Source organism: Varroa jacobsoni, unplaced genomic scaffold (assembly GCF_002532875.2).
Source record: "Varroa jacobsoni isolate VJ856 unplaced genomic scaffold, vjacob_1.0 contig00312, whole genome shotgun sequence".
Classification (NCBI taxonomy): Eukaryota; Metazoa; Arthropoda; class Arachnida; order Mesostigmata; family Varroidae; genus Varroa; species Varroa jacobsoni.
In genome coordinates, this window is record NW_019214448.1 from 137,460 (window position 1) to 146,408 (window position 8,949).

Sequence of the window (8,949 nt, forward strand, 5' to 3'; positions counted from 1 at the left end):
AATTCCTTTACCTGCAGTATAGTGTTGCTTGTTTGGATCACTACCCTATAACAGCCTCCAATGGTATAATTAATTTCCTAACGGCCCTACAGTAGTGATTACAAGGGCGTAATCGCCTGTCTTTATAACTAAAATATCCTTCTCGAGAACAGCTTTCGTAGAGCTAGTAAGTTGCCGACTAAGAAAAATGGGCCAACGTCACGGTCAACATTAACCGCCCCGAGGACCTTTAGCGACGTGATTTGTATCTGCAAGAGGCTTGCGATATTCGGAGTACATAGCTTACTCATCAACCCTAAAAAAATTGTGTTCACCTCCTCCTCAGAATCGGTGTATTAAAACTGCCTTCTCATTGGAGGAGTCTGACTTAAAACGCAAATAGGTTATCGACGATCCGTTTCTACGTTCCGAAAAAAGCAAGGTTTCGGGCATTGACCCCTAAAATGATTTTATTCTCCATATTTCAAGAATCTGCAGCCCGTTACTAGGCGTTTACCGGACCTTTTTGGTTTGCGTCCGCCACCACTCACGAACTCGAATTCGTTCTTTGACGGTTCTGAGCTCCCGTAGTCTCGGCAGAGTCGCGCAAGTGCTTCAGAATCCGCAGGCGCAACCTCAGTGAGGCAACTGATGAAATTCTAGCCTGCGCATGCATCTTTGACACCTTAAAAGAACTTAAAAAGCGTATGGTATCTTCAATCAGTTCATCAGTGGGAATGAAGTTATAAAATTGTTCTCCCTGACGCTTCCTGCGGGCGTAGTATTCTGATAGACCGGAAGCCACCTCTTCTGGGAATCTCTTAAATGGCTTCGCTTTAAGCTAGACCATTCTACCCAATTTTACCGAGTCACACGAACAGTCAAAAATAATAGTTGGCTGGCGATGGAAACCTGCCGCCCTGTGACTATTTCGTAACGAGAAACCTATCTTCAAGCAAAAAATGACCACTTCTGTTTGATACATTCACTATTATGATAGAGTTCTTTCAGCCACAAGATTTATTTACAATTGTAGACTAAACGAATTTTACTTCTGAATATTTACCTTCGAGCGGGCTGTGTAACGCGAAGCTTCTTGACGTGGTATTCGTCGCAAAAATGCTCACAAGCCACTAACCAAGCGCGCAAAGAAACCACAATAGGAATTGCTACCGTGGCCTCACTATACAACGAGAATGTATCATGCCTTTGTATATGCATAAACATATACACTGGAAATTGTTGGTCTGGCATTCAAATATATTATTAAGTCTTTATTAATGTAGTTAATATAGGGTTGTCACGAGCAACTTACTTTCATAAGTTTTATTTTAGAGCTATGAAAGATCAAGGGCAGCTCATAATTTATGTAAACATGAAAGAATCATAACTTTGTTGATAGAGTAAACATTCTTATATTGTCAATTTTCAAAGAAAAACAAATTTTTCTGATCGTTTTAAGTATAAATACGTATAGTTGATGATATTATTAAAATATTTCCAATTCTAACAATAACATTCAGTTGAGCAAAGCTTGTACTACCGTAACTGAATGGCACGATTATACAAACATAAGCTCTTGAGTTGATAGTCCACTACTCAAGTGTTTCTGTTATCCACTTTTTTTTCTCAATGGAAAAATAATGATTTCATCATATTATTTCTTACGGGGCTGCGTTCTGAAATCCAGGCACACTTGTTTGATTAGGATTAAAATTCTTCTACATGATGCTCTTTGTGCGATATGCGAAATTCCCAAAAAATGGTCTTAGTTACTTATTTTCGTCGTCTTCACCAGCTCACTGATAATCTCAACTCTGAGGAGTTCGCATACCATTGTTTTCAGTTTGAGCCACGTGCTTGGAAGAGACGAAATCCGGTACGCGGAGAGTGTTTGTTATTTTATCGAGTACCATGCTCTTACAGAACTTTTATTGTCATTTAATTTGGTCTGCGCGTTACAGAATATGAACCAACGAGCCGAAGTTCAATTCCACTCAACGTATCTAATTACGTACCATTAATTCTCGCTGCGTAAATCTGTTTAGAAAGCTTTTTGTGGAAATAACGCAAGGAATATGTTTCAGGGCGATTTCTCTAGTGGACAATGTTTGCAAGAAATGCCACCAAGGGTAGAGAGTCCATATTGGCAAACTTACAAATCACCCACTTTTTTCCGACACAAAACCGGTAAATAGTCTTCTAAAAAGTAAGCAGTCAGTGTGATTTACCCTGACAACATCCTAACAGCAGTACAAAAACTTTTGTCTATGAGGATGAAAGTAAAAAGGAGAGAACAGGGCAAATAGAATAAAGAAGTGAGTTTCGGAGGGAAACGAAAACATTTTGTAGACATCTTTGGAGCTTGAAACTTGTGGCTCTTTTTGTTGGCGGACAAAAAGGCAGATCTTGCAGAAAACATGGGTGATGATTAAACTATCATCAAGAAAAGCCCTGATTTCTACCTGATGAGGCCCAAAAGGAAAAAAGATTAAAAAAAATAAAAGGACCATAATAGCCCGGAGAACCCTAGGTAGTTTCCTATATCAGGAAAAACTTTCACAAGCTGGCTATAGGAATCCATAACCTTGACACAGTAGAGGCCTAACAGACCCAGGAAGACAAAAAAAAAGCACCTCTGGATCCAGGAAGATGACGGAAAATTTGATGGAACAAAGAGGTAAACTCAAGGCGAAAAAGTACAAAAATAAATGGAAAGCCATACAGATCAAGTAGTGATGTTCTGCGATTGATGCTACAAAAGCAGATGCTACAGAAATAGATTCGGAATCCAGTAAAAGGGAAAAAGAAAGCGATTTCTAATGAACGTATTGCATCTCTAGTCAAGAACAAATGGCCAAATAATGTACGTGAAAACGGTAGTGACATACAAGGGAATCCCTGAGAAAGATTCCCTGAACGTAGTTCTGGGCGTCAAAGGATGTGACAAAAACGTCAGGTTTCAAGAGCACTTCGGAACAACCCTGTCGGGCCTGATTTAATTTAGGACCCTTGCGACCCCCTCAAGTATAAAAAGTTGTAGCGGTACCAATGGGTACGACATCGACCAGGGCCTTCTCAGGCTTATCGATGTCACTAATGTTTCAGGAATTGAAGTTAAAACTTGCATCATTAATTCAATTAGTCAATACTCGGAGTGGTAGACGGAGTCTAGCCATCATTAATAATCTTCGACGACACCATTTCAGCCACTTACTTGCCAATCGGGTTAGATAGCAAAGAGGGGAAACGGATAGCAGATGGTCTCCCTTACGGCCTCCAGCAAGCTGTAGCATGTACGGGAAGCGGCAAAAGCAGTAGTCAGGTCAAAGAGGAAAGGGAAGTCGAACATTGGATTTTGCGGATTACAGTTTTAAGAGAACGGTTTATGTGGAGACAGGCTGCCAAACCTTAAGCGGGTCATAGTTGCTTGGAGTTTATATAAAGGGGTTAGGTAACCCCGATTCCTATTGAATGTAAAAGCATTTCTAAACAAAAATTAAAACCGGGTCCAACCAGGCGTTAATGCGAAAAGTCGGCGTTGAAGTTGACCTGGACGCTCCAACCGAAGCGGGGTCACTGGTTTCAATATGGGTCAAAGATTCGAATAGCACAAGCACGACTGATGATACTTGCGACAGATTTCATTATTCCTAAAGAACAAGGTCAAAGAGGTAAAATAGAAGTCCCCGAACGATGACGGATTGAATCGCATTGATTCGAATGCATAAAGCTTTAGCGACAAAAACCGTAGCTTGAGCCACTCAAAGCAAAATGACAAAAAGTGCTGCTGCCTCTGCCGAGAGACGAGTCGCAGGGTATAGGGCGATATTTGACGATGATTAGTAAGACAACGAACTGCGCAGCAACGAAAGAGTGCTTTACATACAAGACTGAGGACCCTGAAACACACACGCACAACACGAAAGCTTGCCTAATATAACAAATGCCCAAGTACTTCTGCTAGCTAAACTGCTGGCCAATTTCAATATACATCGAGAGTGATTAAATTTCTCAGAAAGCGCTACAGTGCAGCAAAAGGTTGGCATTAGGTTTATGCTATCAACCGAACTATGCCAGAGTACCAAGTTATAACGGTACAGACGTTGGTATGGTGGGCACTAAGAAGCTAGCGGCTTTGTTTGGGTATATGGGTATATGTTTGGGTATATATAAAAATATATATGTAGGGATATACGAGCGTATAGCTGCTACTTATCCCCTGGTTGTGAAACTCTTTGTTACTCTGGTTGTGAAAACTTTGACAATAGTGGTTACCGAGAATTCCAACGCAGCTGTTATGAACTTCGGAAGTGGCTGCACTTTGGCTAAGGAAGCGGTTTTTCTTGAGTACTTAGCATTCAGCTAATCAGTAACTGACATAAGTCAAACTTCAACAGAATTGGATAGTAGGCCAGCAGAGATTTAAACTTTTTCTACTGCTAGAACGAATTTAGGAATGATTTGTTACAGATTAGCTAGAGAGCCTCAGCGATGAAAAGAACCTAATCTATAAGGCTCATTGGAACGTGTGGTAAATCGAAAGGAGGAAGTCAGCAAAAACTGTAGCAGAGTCAGGAGAGTTTGTATCAAGGCCGAGGGAAGGGTTTCAGTTACTCACAGTAGCTATTAAGCGAACTCCAAGACGCCGAAACCAATTTGCACAAGGAGATCAATCGCAAGATGGCAAGAGCTCATCGAATAAGTGGAAGGCAATCTACGGAAAAAGGCTACAATATAGTACGAAATGAACCAGATGAAGCGCCCCCCAAGTCCTCAATCAGCTAATTATGGAAAATTGACAGACTGTTTTCGAGATGTTAAGGATGATGAGCACATAGTTGGCGCATCAGCAGTTTACGATTGGAATAGAAGATAAGCGGTATGTAAATCAACGAAGCCCGGTGGAATACTCTCAGAGACTGTAAGTTGTTTGCTAACCAACCACTCTAAAATATTCCGTTAAATGGCCCTTACACTTTTAGAAGGCATTTTTCTAAAATAATGGGAAGAGGCTTGTTCTCATATTAAAGCCTGTTTAGTCTGTTGGACAACCGAGTTTATGCAGCTACCCTGTTTCCTCAGTCTACTGGGCAAGCCACTTAAAGGTCTTGTTATGAATTATCAAAAACTGACTGAGAATTAACCCGAATTCAGGAAAAAGATAGCTCGATTCTCTTTTTCATAGAATTGATAATGAAGTAGGCACGAAGAAAGTGAGGAAAGGTGCTAAAGACTTAATACGTAAGAAATGCCATCAAGTGGATGAAAAGCGACGCGACTTTTGAGGCTTCCTCTGTAAAACTAGACGCTTCACGCAGCAATAAATAACTTGTAAAAACTTCCCAAAAAAAGAAAGCGTTTGAGTGCTATGAAGTGTTGCCTGTGAGTAATAGATTAGAAGGTGAGTGTAGTATCACTAGCCCAGTCAGGAGTCTGCCTTCAGTCGACAAAAGCGGGGTTTTTTGTTGATAATTTTTCAGCAAAGCAGTTTTAGCCAGCTAATAAAAAGCCAATGACAACTTAATAGATCTCGTTTCAACACCAGAAAATAATAAAAATTGTAAAATTGCAACGATACGTGCGATGCAATAGCAGATTAATCGCCATAGCAGAACGGGCAATTGCAACGGAAGAAGTAAGAGAAGTAAAAGGTTATCTGAATACTCTAGGGAAAGAGTAGGATCATCGTAACAATATAATAATAATCCCATTATTCTTCGATATATGTGCAATAGGGTAATTAATTACAGGGACAAAGTAATAGCATAACTGCAGAAAAATAATTATAATTGAAATAATGTATTTCAACTAAATATTTGCAGATAAAGAGCTCAATGCAATCCAACATTAGTTTTACCGCTCGGATGAAGATAAGTAAGATAAATTCACAAGAAATGCAACCCTCGTGTTTGTTAACGCATATACTCGTATGTATGTCTGTATGTATATGTATATATATATATATGTATGTATATATATATATGTATGTATATCCACTCGTAGAAAGCTTCTTCCTCACATATCTTTAGCTACTGCATTGATGGTTTTTTTCTTCTATAAAAGGCGGAATAACAGATATAAACTCAGTAGTTTCAAGCTTTTGGGCAAAATTGATTATAAAATTTCTGAAAAGTGCAGCATGCCCGTCGCACTGTCATAAACATTGGGTTTTCGAACGAACTCGATCGTTCGACTTATGCTTACGATAAAGCAGCTTTTTGTGCCGGTTGTTATAGATACTATTACGATTACCTGTGACCGTGGCCTTGCGATGAATTTGGGTAAAGCTGGAATATCGGAATGAGTGACTCTACATAATGCTAAATTTACCAAGAATCAAATTCGTTAATGTTAGAACACGCGGGCGAAATAACTGCAGCAAAGCAATAAGAATATTTGAACAGCTTGAGACCAGGGATGAACTAAATCACAAAAATTATTGTAATCCGATAATTGCAATGAATGGTTGTACGTATTATCATAACTTATATTAAGTTCTTCAAAACAAAAATAGAATTTTAGTCGAATTTTATTAAAAGCATGCTTGTACACTCTTCAATCCTGGCCCATCTTTCGCATAATTTACGTATTCTATCCTGTCAGCAACTTTCAAATCTGTTTTCAACAGCCTCATCCAGTAAGTTTCAAAAATTTTCTTCATTGTAAAATGGACACTTACCAATTTGATTTGCCAGTGGTTACAAAAAAATGGTGATTCAATGGCGGAAGTTTATATAAGTAAGTGCAGAAAAATCTACCACTTAAGCTCTTGTAAAACGACTTTAATCACATTTTTCATGTGCGTGGAGTGTCGTTGTTGTGGAATGACTTTGTTTGATTTTTCTTTAATTACGTGATGTAATGGAGCGCTACATAGATCTGTTGACCGTCTTGTTCTTCTTAAGCATTCCTCAATGTATAAGACCCCCCTTCCCCCCAATGCAATTAAAGGCGAATCCATGGTCTTCTTCCAATGATTAAGGTTGGGGTTAGGTTTATTCCACAGCTCTTTCTTCATATCGGCGCAGAGGCAATACTTCTTGTTACCCACAATAGCTCTGCATAGGGATCTATCATTGTGGCTGTATATCAAACTGTATTAATTTAGGTGTTGAGAAACAATGATAGGCCGTATTTCATCGTACCCTCAATTCAATTTATGGGGCACGCCAGCTCCTAACTTGTACGCGGCGTTCAATACTGTCTTGTGGGCTCATAAAGTGGATTCTAAGAACTTGACAGTGCTAGATGTGTCGTGGCATTAGTAAACCGATTTTATGACACGTAGTGTCTTGTACAATTAATAAAGGATTGCAAACTCTCTTAGCAAAACGACACCCTGTAAAACTGAAAAAAGTCACCTAATACAAACAATTATTTTTCTCGTTTTTTGGCGATAATATATGTTGATATACGATAGTTCTACAAATGGTTGTAGGTTTTCCTCATACAACAAAAGTTCATTATTTCTTATGAAGCATGTTTTACAGAATTTAGTTTTATAACTCAACATATTCTAGATGTGTGTCTTTAAGTGCCCCTAACGTTGATCATTTATTTTTTCTGCTGTTCCCTTGCGCGTGAAATTTCGGCGTTGTTTGCGACTTTCACTGTGTCGACTATTTGTCTTCGTCTAGCATTATTCTGCCGAGGAATTTGTTTGGTTTTGTGACCATCTCTATGTCGATCATCAATTTCTTTTGCAATCCAATTTTACCTGGGAGTTTAGTGTCTACGGAGGTTCGCTAGATGTTGATTATCTTTTTCTTCCGCTGTCTCATCCTGTCTGCTGGTTCGATGATTTTTTTTATATGTACGATACTCTACTCCTTGTAACTTGTAACGCAAAGCATCGTTAATGTACTTCTCTGGCACTATAAGGCTCTTAACCGCCTGAATCCTGGACTCCGTGTATATGAGTTTTAGTTGAAAATGGATTCAAATGTTACTAAAGCTTGCAGAAACGGCTAGTGGTTTGTGAATTCATTAGTCGCGTCCCGTCCTATCCTTTTATAGTGTTTCCGTTTCTCCGGCAGCAGTAATTTATTGGACATCCTATACCTCTCTCTTTCAATGTGGTCAGCTGTAAGGTGTGTCCCATGCAGTCTTGCTTAGTTGCTTATCGGGTGCTATCTCAAGTTCGACGAAGTGATCTAGATCTATTGTTGTTTTCCTTGTTTGTCTAGTTAGTTGTTCCATCCTTTTTCTCTCTAATGCTTCCTTTTCAATCAATACATTCCTGTTCGGTTGGTTTTGGTGTCACTGTCTGTTGTCTCGCTGATGTATTGAGCAAAGTCGTAGGAACCTGCTCACATTGCTGCAGTGAGATTGCTTTCAGAGGTTCGACCCAGCCATCAAAATGGGTTATTACCGGCGTCGACACCACAGCCACAGTATACACATAGAGGCGAAGGCGCCTTACCTGTTTTGTGCATATAACTGTGATCCGTTAATAACTGCGTAATATAGCATGTCAGTTTCTTTCCGTGCCTGTTGATCCAGTCGGAATAACACCTTTAACCACGGCTTCAGGTTTTCCATGCAGTCATGGATCTCTCAGTTCATTTTTTTTAACTACACCATATTATATGTTGTTTGTCAACCTTGAGACCGCAGGGTACCACTTTCACTAGAACTAGGGCCGTACAAGTACCTATTTATGTACACCCGGGTTGTGCACAATACAAGAATAGTAGAGGCCTGCTTTCTGTCGTCGCCGATATCGATTGCCGAATCCATTATATTATATATATATATATATATATGGTAATGGATTCGGCAATCGATATGAGTAGAGTTTCCCTTCCCTCTACCGAAAGGTGTTTGGCATTACCGTGCCGAGTTCTTCCGTCACCGGGGATCGAACTCATACTTTTACTCAAGAGTGTCTCCGGTATCTAACCATACTTACTATCTTAATTTACTCGTCGTTCAAGAAAAGAAGATTAAGCGAACGATGTATGGTAA